The following is a 13,757-nucleotide window of genomic DNA, read 5'->3' as shown; positions in this document are numbered from 1 at the left end:
TAGGTAGATTCTTATGGCAATAAGGTAGAGGTAGAGGAACAAGGAGACGTAAAAACAGATAAGATCAGGGCAAGGTACCTCTGTCATAAATGACTGTGAGAATTACGGGACTAGTTACTGATGCAGCTGTTCCTCTGTAGCACATCAGAGGAAGACATGTTAAGCAGATGGGAGAGTACTCTCGCATTGGCATACTTACTCCATCTCAAGGAGAAGCAGAACTAGAAGTTATGTTGATGGGAGAGAGTCTCCCGGTGACATAGTGCAGTGTGGACACCACTTTAAGCTGATGTAAGTTATGTTGCTCAGGAGAGAAAGGGTGTGCATCATTTTCACACCCCTGAGAGATAATTTACATCAACTTTAGTGTAGGCAAGCCTGAGGTGAGATGACATCCAATATAAGATTAACCCACCTGGTGTCTCCCATGTCCTGGGATTGACACACACAACGCTACAAATAGGAAACAGTGCAATGAGCAAAATACCTCATTCTGGGCTTGTCTACACTAGTTCCCTACTTCAAAGGGAGCATGGTACGTAAGGTGTCAGGAGATTATTAATGAAGTGCTGCACTGCATATGCAGAACTTCATTAAGCTAATTCTGCCCTGTGGCAACTCTGAAATATTAAACTTTGAAGTGCCGGCTCACCTGTAGCCACGGATAACCCACCAGTACTTCAAAGTGCCTGGGCAATTTTGAAGTCCTTTTACTCCTCAAAAAATTGTTCATCAGAATTGCTCCTTTTCTAAAAGAATAACAAAGGTCACAGAAACAAATACTGTTGAGGGGTAAAGGGACTTTGAAGTTGCCTAGGCACTTTGAAGTTCCGGTGGGTTAGCCGTGGCTAAACACGAGCTGGCACTTTGAAGTTTAACACTTTGGAGTTGATGCGGGGGAGAATTAGCTTAATGAAGTGCTGCTTATGCAGCGCAGCACTTCTTTAATAATCTCCCGACACCTTACTTACCATGCTCCCTTCGAAGTAGGGAGCTAGTATAGACAAGCCCCATATGTTAGAGCCCTGGTGGAAAAGAGAGATCATAGCAGGACAATATATCTGTAGTCATCCTAGGAACCATGAGATACTCCTGCTAATGTGTGTTCACTGTTTTGGCTGCAATGAATTTAGCTATACATATTCAACAGTAAAATTGGTCAGAATGCTTTAAGTGATTCACAGGCCCTTTGAAGTTTTAGACATGACTAAAAGGGCAATTACAAAATGTCAAGAGGGCAGCACAAGCTAATAAAGAGTAAATAAAAACAGTCCTGTAGCACCTTACAGACTAACAATATATTTTAGTTGATGAACTTAAAGCTCATCACCCAATAAACAATATTGTTAGTTTTTAAGGTGACACAAGGCTGCATTTTTTTTGTGAAGATACAGACTAATATGGCTAATTCTCTGAGTACAAGCTAATGTTCTACTAAGGAGGTCTCAGAGCTGCATACATGTCCCTGATAGCCACTGTCCAAGCAAAAGATGGCAATAGGACAAAGGGTCTTGGACATAAGTCCATACACAATGTCATTTACCAAGTCAAAAACCAATGAGGTTTAATTTATAACAGGAAAATATTTCCTTTTGTATTTATAGGTATTGGCCTCTGTGTGCAACCACTCTATACTGGGGAGGTTGCCCCGAAGCATCTCCGAGGCACTATGGCCATGGGCAGTTCCATATTTTTGACTGGAGGAATTCTGACAGGACAAATAATTGGTCTAAGGTTAGAGATATAGTCTGTTAGTGCCTTGAAACTACCAGCTTCTATGAGGGAACGAACCTCAGCTGGCACCTGCATTAGTCATCCAACTTCTTTCTAGTGGCTGTCTCTGAAACAGGGGAGGGGTAAAATCCCTCCCATACTCACTTTGATCAGCTAATTACAAGGGAATTTACATCATGGATTTGTCTAGCTGAATAGTTTCCATGTGGAATCATTCTGTTTACCTGAGTCAGAAATAGCAACAGCTCTAAGTTAGATAAATTTACATGCTGAGATGGTATTCTGCAAGTGTCTAGTTGGAGCATTAGTGGCAAACAAGACAAGTCAGCTGTAACATGCAATTTAGAAGGGTGGAATTGAGAGCAAAGCAATATTTATTTATATGATATACTGACAGAACCATCAGGACCTGCGCGCATAAACATAGAGCTTGATGTGAGGATAACAAAATTAACTTTTTTTCATGAAGTTTACCAAAAGCTTCCAGTGGTCATATCAACCTCTGCTGACTCCTATACTCTGAGTAACAGCACAGTGTCTGCTTCTCCCTTCTCACGCTCAGAACCCACTGACATCTTTCTTTTACCTTATTCCCATTTCTTGGCCTCTTCTCTCACTGGCCACTGGAAGTATGGAATGGCATTACGGTTCCCACAATTAAAAGGAAGGGAAAAGTGACCACTTTTAAGAATTTGTTCTGTCACTTAAGCTGCGTCTACACGTGCACGCTACTTCGAAGTAGTGGCACCAACTTCGAAATAGTGCCCGTCGTGTCTACACGCGTCGGGCGCTATTTCGAAGTTAACTTCGACGTTAGGCGGCGAGACGTCGAAGTCGCTAACCTCATGAGGAGATAGGAATAGCGCCCTACTTCGACGTTCAACGTCGAAGTAGGGACAGTGTAGACGATCCGCGTCCCGCAACGTCGAAATTGCTGGGTCCTCCATGGCGGCCATCAGCTGGGGGGTTGAGAGATGCTCTCTCTCCAGCCCCTGCGGGGCTCTATGGTCACCGTGGGCAGCAGCCCTTAGCCCAGGGCTTCTGGCTGCTTCTGCGGCAGCTGGGGATCTATGCTGCAGGCACAGGGTCTGCAACCAGTTGTCAGCTCTGTGTATCTTGTGTTGTTTAGTGCAACTGTGTCTGGGAGGGGCCCTTTAAGGGAGCGGCTTGCTGTTGAGTCCGCCCTGTGACCCTGTCTGCAGCTGTGCCTGGCATCCCTATTTCGATGTGTGCTACTTTGACGTGTAGACGTTCCCTCGCTGCGCCTATTTCGATGTTGGGCTGAGCAACGTCGAAGTTGAACATCGACGTTGCCGGCCCTGGAGGACGTGTAGACGTTATTCATCGAAATAGTCTATTTCGATGTCGCAACATCGAAATAAGCTATTTCGATGTTGGCTGCACGTGTAGACGTAGCCTTAGTGTGTTAACACATTTAAAGCAGCTATCACTATTTTAAATTCCACTGCATTTTTAACAAGTTTACATTGCCCAGAATACATCATGCCGTAGGTCCCAGCATAATGTTGAATGAATTCCTGAAGTTTTTCCTTTTTTTAAATTTAATTTCCCATTATTGGAAAGTCCTGGCTTGGCAGCCCTGGAGGCTGAGCTCCTCAGAACCAGTATAGCACAGACAACAGTGGGGCAAGTTTTCCTTGTTGATGTGTCCCAATGGTTAGTGGGTGATCCCTAGTTTAGAGGTAAAGCAGAGGTGTAAGTAAGCCAGGGTGTCTGATGTGCTGCTCTGGCCAGCTGGCTGGTGTGCTTGGCTGCAGGATGAGGTGGTGTGCTTCCAGCTGGGCTCCACAGCAGCAGCAAGCCTGATTAAAGATGCTTGCTGGGGGCATGCTCTTCTGCCGGTCCAGGACTGCCCTACCCTCAAGCCCCCACTGGGAGCCATTTTGGGAGGGTGGAGGGTGGAACACCCCCAACTCACAAAGATTCAAACAGACAGGCTGCTTGTTGCTCTCCTTCCCCTCAAGGAACAAGAGCAAAGCTTACAGCGTGTGTGCATTCTGATTCTTACTGGATGGCAAAAGGGGGTGAGGGGGCGGAGGAGTGAGTGGCCTACTCTCGAGCTTCCCTCTTTGCTCCCTGAGAGTGAAATAAAAGGGAACAGCAGGCAGCCTCCTAGTATGCATCTTGGGGGTGCTTGACCCCTCTCCCTAAATAGCACGTTTGCCCCTCTCCAATCTCTGCATTCACACATACTCCAGCCCCTTGCCCTGAGCCCTTCCTCACATACCCCAGCCCTGAATCTGGCAACCCATCCACTCCCAGTCCCCTGCCCTGAGCCTCCACACTCCACCCAACACTTATAGTTCTTATAGGTACTGTAGTATCACAACAGTACCTATAAGAAACTTAAGTTACTTTCACCTCTAGGGTGAAAAGGCAGTTAAGCTAGCTACACAATTAATTCTGTTGTCTCTCTGTTGAAGCTGACAAGAAATAAGCAGCTTTTGTAATAGGGAGACCTTTCACATAGGAACTGGACTATTTTTCATAGGATCAGAATCTCATTTCCAGCAGAGCACTGAAAGCCACCACCTAGAGACACTTACTTTATTTTTGTTTTTCACTCAGGGAATTACTTGGTGGAGAAAAGTATTGGCCTCTTTTGCTCTCCAGCAGCTGTTTCCCAGCATTAGCCCAACTGGTCTTTCTCCCATGGTTTCCTGAAAGTCCCAGGTATCTCTTTATTGACAGACAGGATGAGATGAAATGCACCAAGGGTAAATCACAACACTTACTCTCTCTTCCCATCCCTCTGAAACCACAAGATGAATATGTTTGACTCCTTTCTGTTCTCTTTGTCTCCCCTGCACAAGCCCCACTTCCCTTCCCTCTTTCAACAGAGCTCTAAAACCCTACAGCCCATGTCCTTTCCCAGCAGGCTCACAGGTCTAACACTGCTGGTTTATCAGACCTCCTCTGATGGCTCCCAACTGCCTGGCTATAAAATAGTTTCCATCTGAGCTCCATGCTAGTTTCTTTGGGCCTATATCCTGACCATTGAACATATGCCCCTGTCCCCTTCAGCAGGGTTGAACATTGCCTGGGGAATGGGTTAGGAACTAGCAGAAAACCATGTGCAGCTCAACCTGCTGCTCACAAACAGGGAAGAACTAGTAGGAGAAATACAAGCGGCTGGCAACCTGGGCTGCATCAATCATGAGATGGCAGATTTCAGAATTCTGACAAAAGGAAGAAAGGTGAGCAGTAAAATATAGATCCTGGATTTCAGAAGAGCAGACTTCGACTTCTTGAGATACCTGAAGGGCAAGATCCCCTGGGAAGCTAATATATGAAGGGGAAAAGGGGTTCAGGAGAACTGGCAGTATTTTAAAGAAGTCTTATTGAAGGTATAGGAACAAACCATCCCGATGTGCCATAAGAAAAGCAAATCTGGTAGGCAACAAGCTTGGCTTACCAGGGAATCCTTGGTGAACTGAACATCAAAAAGGACATTTATAAGATGTGGAAACTTGGAGAGATGAATAATAAGGAGTATAAATATATGGCTGGAGAATGCCAGGGAGTAATCAGGAAAGCAAAAGCACAGTAGGAATTGCAGCTAACAAGGAATGTGAAGGGCAACAACAAGGGCTTTTACAGGCATGTTAACAGTAAGAGGGCTATCAGGAAGGGTGTGGGGCTGTTACTGGCTGGCTGGGTCTACGTGTGCCCCTTCCCTTCAAAAGGGGCATGTTAATGAGCGGGTTTGAAAGATGCTAATGAGGCACTGCAATGAATATGCAGTGCCTCATTAGCATAATGGTGGAAGGTCCCATCTTCATTGCAGTGCCTCATTAGCATAATGGTGGCTGCAGCGATTTGAAAGTGTGGCTCTTCTAATTGTGCGCCGCCTGTGGAGATGGGACCTTCCGAAAGGACCCTCCCCAGTTTTCGAAAGCCCTTCTTCTGATCACCAGATAGGAAGAAGGGCTTTTGAAAACTGAGAGGGGGTCCTTTTGGAAGGTCCCGTCTCCATGGGCGGTGTGTGATTCAGAAAGCCGCACTTTCAAATCGCTGTGGCTGCCATTATGCTAATAAGGCGCTGCATATTTGTTGCAGCGCCTCATTAGCATATTTCAAACCCACTCATTAACATGCCCCTTTTGAAAGGAAGGGGCACGTGTAGACACAGGATGAGTGAGGTAACCTGATGACAGATGATGTGGGAAAGGCTGAAGTACTCAATATTTTTTTGCCTCAGTCTTCACGGACAAGGTCAGTTCTCAGACTATGGCACTAGGCAATGTGCAAAGAACAGGTTAAGAGCTAGATGCACACAAATCCACAGGTCCAGATTTAATGCATCCCAGGGTACTGAGGGAATTGGCAAATGCCATTGTAGAGCCTTTGACCATTATCTTTGAAAACCTGTGGAGATTGGGAAAGGTCCTGGATGATTGGACAAAGGCAAACATAGTGCCCATCTTAAAAAAAGGAAAGAAGGACAATCCAGGGAACTATAGACTTGTCAGCCTTACCTCTGTCCCTGGAAAAATCATGGACTCCATTTTGAAGCACTTGGAAGAAGGGAAAGAGTAGTCAACATGGATTCACCAAGGGCAAGTTATGCCTGACCAATCTGATTAGTTTCTATGATGAGGTAAAGAAAGGTTACTCACTGTAGTAACGGTGGTTCTTCGAGATATGTCCCTGTGGGTGCTCCACATTAGGTGTCGGGCTTGCCCGGCGCCACAGATCGGATCTTCCAAGCAGTTTCTGCCGGACCGCGCATGCGCCGGTGCGCGCTGCTCCCTTGCGCGCTCCTGGCCACGTGCGCGATCCGGTCCCCGCCAGTTCCTTGACCAACCGCCTTGGATGCTCCTGCAAAACACTAAACAGAGATCCGAAGCGGGGAGGATGGGCGGGTAGTGGAGCACCCACGGGGACACATCTCGAAGAACCACCGTTACTACGGTGAGTAACCTTTCTTTCTTCTTCGAGTGTCCCCGTGGGTGCTCCACATTAGGTGACTACCCAGCAGTAACCCAAGATAGGAGGTGGGTAATCGGATTATGTGCAGCTTGTCCCCGAGAGGACCGCTGTCAAGAGACGGGTGTCCTCTTGGAATACCCTGTGAAGGGCATAATGTTTGGCGAAGGTGTCATAGGATGACCAGGTCGCCGCTCTGCAAATGTCTTTTAGCGCAACGCCCTTGAAAAAGGCTGTTGATGCCGCCACCGCCCTTGTGGAATGAGCCCTGGGCGTGGCCAGTAAAGGAGTCTCTTTGAGTTCGTAGCACATTTTTATGCAAGATACGATGTGCTTCGAGATTCTCTGCGAAGAGAGACATTCTCCTTTTGATTTGGCAGCGATAGAGACTAGGAGTCTATCCGTTTTCCGGAAGGACTTGGTCCTGTCTATATAGAAGGCTAGCGCCCTCCTCACGTCCAGGAGGTGTAGGCGCGCCTCTTTGTTAGAGTTATGAGGCTTTGGATAAAACGAGGGTAAAACGATAGGTTCGTTAATATGAAACGCAGAAGAAACTTTAGGAACAAAGGCTGGATGCAGCCGTATGGTTACCGCCTCCTTGGAAAAACAGCGCAGGGTGGCGTTGCCATAACTGCCGCAAGCTCGCTCACCCTGCGAGCTGACACGATTGCGAGAAGAAAGGTCGTCTTTATCGTAAGGAGGCGGAGGGAAACCGTGGCCAAAGGCTCGAACAGTGGTCCCGTTTTCGCATTAAGCACCAGGTCCAAGTTCCACGAAGGTGGAAGCGGTTTCCGAGGGGGGTATAGGTTTACCAACCCTTTGAGGAACCTGGTAACCATGGGATGGGCGAACACCGTGTGCCCTTCCTCTTCGTGTCTGAACGCCGAAATGGCGGCAAGGTGGACCTTTAACGAGGATAGTGAGAGTCCTCCTCTCTTGAGGTCCAGTAAATACTCCAATATCACAGGTATAGGCACCGAAAGGGGGGCTAGCTGTTTGGTAGAACACCATGCCGTGGAGCGAGTCCACTTCTGCTTGTAGGTCTTCCTGGTGGAAGCCCTCCTGCTACTTTCTAGGACTTGCTGCACTTCCTCCGTACATGTGCTCTCTAGGGAGCTGAGCCATGGATTAACCACGCTTGTAGTTGCAGGCCTTGGGGGTGCGGATGCACTATGGACCCCTGGGCTTGCGTGAGCAGATCCGGCGCCACCGGAAGGGGCATCGGTGGCCGGTCCGACATGCGCAGGAGTAGGGGGAACCATTGCTGTCGATCCCACCTTGGGACTATCAGGATCATTTGGGCTCCTTCCCTCCTGGCTTTCTGCAACACTTCGTGGATGAGCACTGTGGGAGGGAAAGCGTAAAGCAGGGGGCCCCTCCAGGAGATCGCGAATGCGTCCCCCAGGGACCCCCGTCCCAGTCCTGCCCTGGAGCAGAATCGTGGGCACTTCTTGTTGTGTTGAGTAGCAGACAGGTCTATCTGGGGAAAAACCCCATGCGTGAAAAATCGGTCGCAGCAGATCGGGACGGATCTGCCACTCGTGCGTGAGTGCGAAACGCCTGCTCAGCTGGTCTGCCTTCACATTGTGAGCGCCTGGTAAGTACGAGGCTTTCAAGGTTATATTGTTGGCGATGCAGCAGTTCCACAACCAGACTGCTTCCGCACATAAGGCACGGGACCGAGCTCCTCCTTGCCGATTTATATAAAACATGGTGGAGGTATTGTCTGTACTGATCCCGACTACTTTGCCTTGTATATGGTCTCGAAAGTGTCTGCAGGCGTTGAACACTGCTCTGAGCTCCTGTATATTTATGTGCAGTGACTGCTCCGTGGAGGACCACAGCCCTTGCGTTACCTATTCGCCCATGTGTGCTCCCCACCCTATGGGGGAGGCATCTGTAGTAAGAAAAACCGATATGTGTGGTTGGTGGAAGGGTACCCCTGTTAGCAGGTTCTTGGGGTTTACCCACCATTGTAGGGATTTGCGCACCTCTGTTGCGGGTGACGCCACCCTGTGAACGGTGTGTGCTGCCGGTTTGTATACGCTCACCAGCCAGTGCTGCATGATGCGCATGTGTAACCTGGCGTTCTGTACTATGAACGTCGCTGCTACCATGTGGCCCAGCAGCTGTAAGCACGTCAGAACCGGCACCGTAGGGCTGAAGGTGATGACTTGCACAAGGGAGCTGATGGCCCGAAAGCAAGTCTCTGGTAGATACACTCTTGCTGTAATAGAATTTATGCGTGCCCCTATGAACTCTATGTCCTGTGTGGGGTCTATCTTTGATTTTGTCAGATTGATAACCAGACCGAGCGAAGAGAACGTGCCTGCTGTGACGCGTATCATGCGTAGTACCGCCTCCTTCGAGGCCCCTTTGAGTAGGCAGTAGTCCAGATACTGGAATATAAATACCCCCTGTCTGTGCAGGTAGGCTGACACCACTGCCAAGGTCTTGGTGAAGACTCTGGGGGCCGAGGAGAGGCCAAACGGTAGGACCTTGTATTGAAAATGTTCTTTGCCTACCATGAAACCGGAGGAATTGTCGGTGAGCTGGATGGATAGTTATGTGAAAATACGCGTCTTGTAAGTCGAGGGCTGCGAACCAATCTCCATCGTCTAGTGCCGTGAGGATGGAGGCGATTGTGATCATCCGAAAGTGTTGCTTGCGCAGATACCGGTTGAGGCCTCAAAGATCTCAGATGGGCCTCCAGCCTCCTGTCTTTTTCTCCGTGAGGAAGTACCTCGAGTAGAACCCTCTCCCTTGCAGTTGCTCCGGCACTCTTTCCACTGCCCCTATGAGCATGAGATGGTCTACCTCCTGCTTGAGCCTCGCTATGTGGGAGGCCTCCTGGAGGTGGGGCCTGGGTGGAGGTCGTGGCGGTGGGAGCGACTGGAAGGGGATGGCGTACCCCGTGGCTATGATCTCCAGCATCCATTTGTCTGTGGTGATCCTCCACCACTGGTTATAGAATCGTCGGAGGCGATGGTGGAATAACCGCTTCGGATGATCTTGTGCAATGGTAGTGATGGCGCAGCCCTGCATCTGTGTGTCAAACTTGTGGCCTTTGGCCCTGCCCCGAGGACGCACGGCTCTGTTGGGAATGTCGCCTGGGAGTTCTGTACTGCTGGTGCTGGTGATGTCGCCCTTGCTCGTAACCCCTGTGGTACTGGGGACGCTGTTGCTGGTACTGGTACCGTCTTTGTTGAGGGTAGTACTTTTTCTTTCTGTATGGAGGGGTGTAAATCCCCAGGGTCCTAAGTGTGGCTCCTGAATCTTTACTGGAATGAAGGACCGATTCAGTTGATTCAGCAAACAGCTTCTGCGAATCGAAGGGAAGATCGACTATCTTTGTCTGCAGGTCCCTCGGTATACCCAAAGTCTGGAGCCAGTACTCCCTTCGCATCACCACTGCCGTAGCTGTGGAGCGTGCTGCTGTGTCCGCAACCTCCAGGGCGATCTGAACTCCCGTCCTCGAGGCCACGTAGCCTTCTTGCACGATGGCCTTGAGCACCGGTTTCTTGCCCTCTGGAAGCGAGTCCATGAGGGAGGTTAACCTAGTGTGGTTGTCGAAATTATGGTTCGCTAGATGCGCTGCGTAATTTGCCATTCACAACAGTAGAGTGCAGAAGGAGTAGACCTTTCTGCCGAACAGCTCTAGCTTCTTGGCATCTTTGTCTGTTCCCCCGTCTTGAATTGAGATGTCTTTGATCTTTGTTGCGACGACTCCACCACCAAGGAATTTGGTTGTGGGTGGCTGAACAGGAACTCCATGCCCTTCGCCGGCACAAAGTATTTTTTTTTTTTTTAATCCGCTCTCTTGTGGACAGGCGGAATAGTCGCAGGGGTCTGCCATATCATAGTGGCGGACTCCAAGATTGCGTCATCAAGCGGTATTGCTATTTTGGAGGAGGCCAGAGGTCTCAGATTTTTGAGGAGCTTATGGTGTTTCTCTTGCACCTTTGCAGTCTGGATGCCTTGCATGAAGGCCACCCTCTTAAAACAGCTCTTGGAACTGTTTGAGATCGTCCGGAGGATGGACATCCCCCCGGGGCCATAGCCTCGTCCGGGGAGGAGAGTGAGGAACCACTAGGGTACGCCTCTCTGGACCCTTCCGGTTCCTGTTGGTGATGGTACATCCGCTCGCTGGAAGCTTGCAAGGGAAAAATCTCGGGGTTCCATAACCAGTTCCCCCGAGATACTTGAGTCTCTGTCCCTGTTCGCGATTGCCCTCGGGGATACGGGACCCTCTGTGGGGATCTTTCCCTGGTAAACTGCCAGTGGTGTGTCTGCCCCGCATGATACGGGCAACCATGGCAGCATGGGCACTGCTCTTGGGAAGGTGACCTAGACCACTCCCTTGGTGCATACCCTCTGCGTCTGGGGGAGCGAGATCGTCGAGAGACCTGGGACACTGGAGAAAGCGATTTGTGATAGTACTCCAGCGGCTCAAACCCCAGGAAGGGTGAAGGTGGTCCCAGCCAGGGCGAGGCTGGTTGTAAAAATGGAGACGGGGGCTCCGGGTAGGCTAGGGGGGACCCCTGCCTCCTAGTTGGAGTCTGCAGCATGAGCGGAGGGCTGAGAGAAAGCAACTCTGCAGCCCTGTCTGGAGAGGGGCTGCAGTGCCTTGTTTTGTGTGCAGCCTTCCCCTTCCCTTGAGGGGGTAGCTCCGCCCCCTGACGTGTAGGGGACCTCGGCCCCGTCCGCACCGTGCTCAGCACGCTTACAGGCGGTGCCACATGGGCGGCGTCCTCCGGTGCCTGCAGGCTGCGTGCCTGCGCGCTCTGCACTGCCGGTTCCCCGGGGTCGGTGCCGCCGCTTGCGGTGCCGCCGGTACCGGCGCTTGTTTAGCCGCCGCCCTGCCTGCGGTGCGGGGCAGCTGTTTGATTATCGGAGGCTGAGCTGCCTCCACATGGCTCTCCGTGCTGCCACCGATCAGCTGTTGCTGCGGCTGGGGGCTGTGCGCTCCTCCCGTCCCGCTCGGTGTTGCTGCCGGCAGGGATCGGGCTGGGGAGACTTTTCCTCCGTTTTTGCGCTGATGGGGTGAGAGAGGAGGCTTTCCTTTTATGGGCCCCGGAGGGTCCCTCCTGCTGCGGCCGCTCCGGCACGTCTGGCTGGAGGGCCTTGTCGAAGAGCAGCATTTCAAGCCGCATCTCCCTGTCCTTCCTTGCTCTGGCTGTTAATTTTGCACAGAAGGAGCATTTCTGCATGACATGGGACTCCCCCAGGCACCTTATGCAGTGACTGTGCCCATCAGACGCTGGCATTGCCTCTCGGCAAGACTCACATTCCTTGAATCCTGAATAGGACATTGTTGGTGAGTCTTTCAGTTGTTAATGGGGTACTTAGCACCTTCTCTGTGCTGTTTTCCCCCTCTCCGATAGCCTGCCGCGGCAGGAGGGCTAATGGCCCTAGGCTCCTGGCCTCCGGTGCTCCGCTTGTTGCTAGGACTGGACTGAATGCCGTCCCGCTTGTTGGTTGTTTTTTTTTTTTTTTTTAAAATAACAACTGGCTAACTTAACAGTAGCCTAAGAACTTGAAAACTTTAAAGAAAAACAGTTAAAACCATTGAATACGCTAACTTGGCCGTAGCCTAGTCGGATTCCGTCTGCAGCCGACGGCGGTTAAGAGGAACTGGCGGGGACCGGATTGTGCACGTGGCCAGGAGCGCGCAAGGGAGCGGCGCGCACCGGCGCATGCGCGGTCCGGCAGAAACTGCTTGGAAGATCCGATCTGCGGTGCTGGGCGAGCCCGACACCTAATGTGGAGCACCCACGGGGACACTCGAAGAAGAATTTGCCCTTTGGACATGGGAAAAATCAATGGATGTGATGTATTTTGACTTTAGGAAAGCTTTTGATACATTCACGACAAGATTCTTGCCCATAAGTTAAGGAAGTATGGATTGGATACATGGACTGTAAGATGGATAGAAAGCTGGCTAGATCTGAAGATATCTCCAGATCTGAAGAAGTGGGCCTACCCCATGAAAGCTCATCACCTAATAGAGTATTTTGTTAGTCTTTATGGTGCTATCTGACTGCTTGTTTGTTTTGTTATATCTGTGGTGTCCAACTAGTTCTGAAGCCACTATAGTGGCTACTGCTATAGCAAACTAGCCACATTACTCCTGAAATTGTTCAAGCCAACTAGCCACACTCAACTGGTCAAATAGCCACATGTTGGACTCCACTGCATTAGATGTATTCCTTAGAATATTTTTGAATGGTCTACCCAGTATGGTGGATAGTAACAGAGAGATAGTGGGTCTGAAGAAGTGGGTCTATCCCATGAATGCTCACCACCTCATAAATTATTTTGTTAGTCTTTAAAGTGCTATGGGACGGATTTTTTGTTTTGCCAGTATGGAGGTTATCTTTTACACACAGTGCCACCTAGTGGTTGAACGGTACCATACATTTAGCGTACACCTTCAGTCTTGAGAAGAAGAAGTCCTGTGGCACCTTATAGACTAACAGATATTTTGGAGCATAAGCTTTCGTGGGCAAAAACCCGCTTCATCAGATGCATGAGTTGGGGGGGTGATTTCAGGGGGTTATTTAAAGAGTGGGGTCCCAGAGCTGACAAGGTCTATTCAGCAAGGTGGAAATGGCCCAGTATCAACAACACTTATCAAAAGAGACAAAAACAGGATCTGACTTGTTTTTTCCTCTTTTGATGAGTACTGTTGATATTGGGCCATTTTCACCTTGCTGAATAGACCTTGTCAGCTCTGGATCTACCTCTTACTAGGACCCCACTCTTTAAATACCCCTCTGAAAACACCTCCCCCCACTCATGCATCTGACGAAGTGGGTCTTTGCCCACGAAAGCTTATGCTCCAAAATATCTGTTAGTATATAAGGTGCCACAAGACTTCTTGTTGTTCTTGAAGCTACAGACTAACACGGCTACCTCTCTGATTCTTCCAGTCTTGGGTACCGTTTTTCTGTTGGATCTCTTGTGTGAGAGAAAAACGAAGGTCTCAGAATTACTAGCTGTAGCTCTTCTCAAGTAGGAAGTACCCTATTCTACCTTTTATTCCAATTCCAAAGAGTGATGATAGAGTCCTA

At 49.7% G+C, this 13,757-nt stretch overlaps 1 pseudogene; it reads left to right on the top strand.

The window, feature by feature from the left end:
- Window positions 1-13,757, top strand: part of LOC142022613 (solute carrier family 2, facilitated glucose transporter member 11-like) — a 49,690-nt pseudogene that overhangs the window by 16,333 nt on the left and 19,600 nt on the right.

The sequence above is a fragment of the Carettochelys insculpta genome, chromosome 18 (genome assembly GCF_033958435.1).
Source record: "Carettochelys insculpta isolate YL-2023 chromosome 18, ASM3395843v1, whole genome shotgun sequence".
Lineage (NCBI taxonomy): Eukaryota > Metazoa > Chordata > Testudines > Carettochelyidae > Carettochelys > Carettochelys insculpta.
The sequence above is the reverse complement of the archived record's forward strand: the minus strand, read 5'-3'. Positions and strand labels throughout refer to the sequence as shown.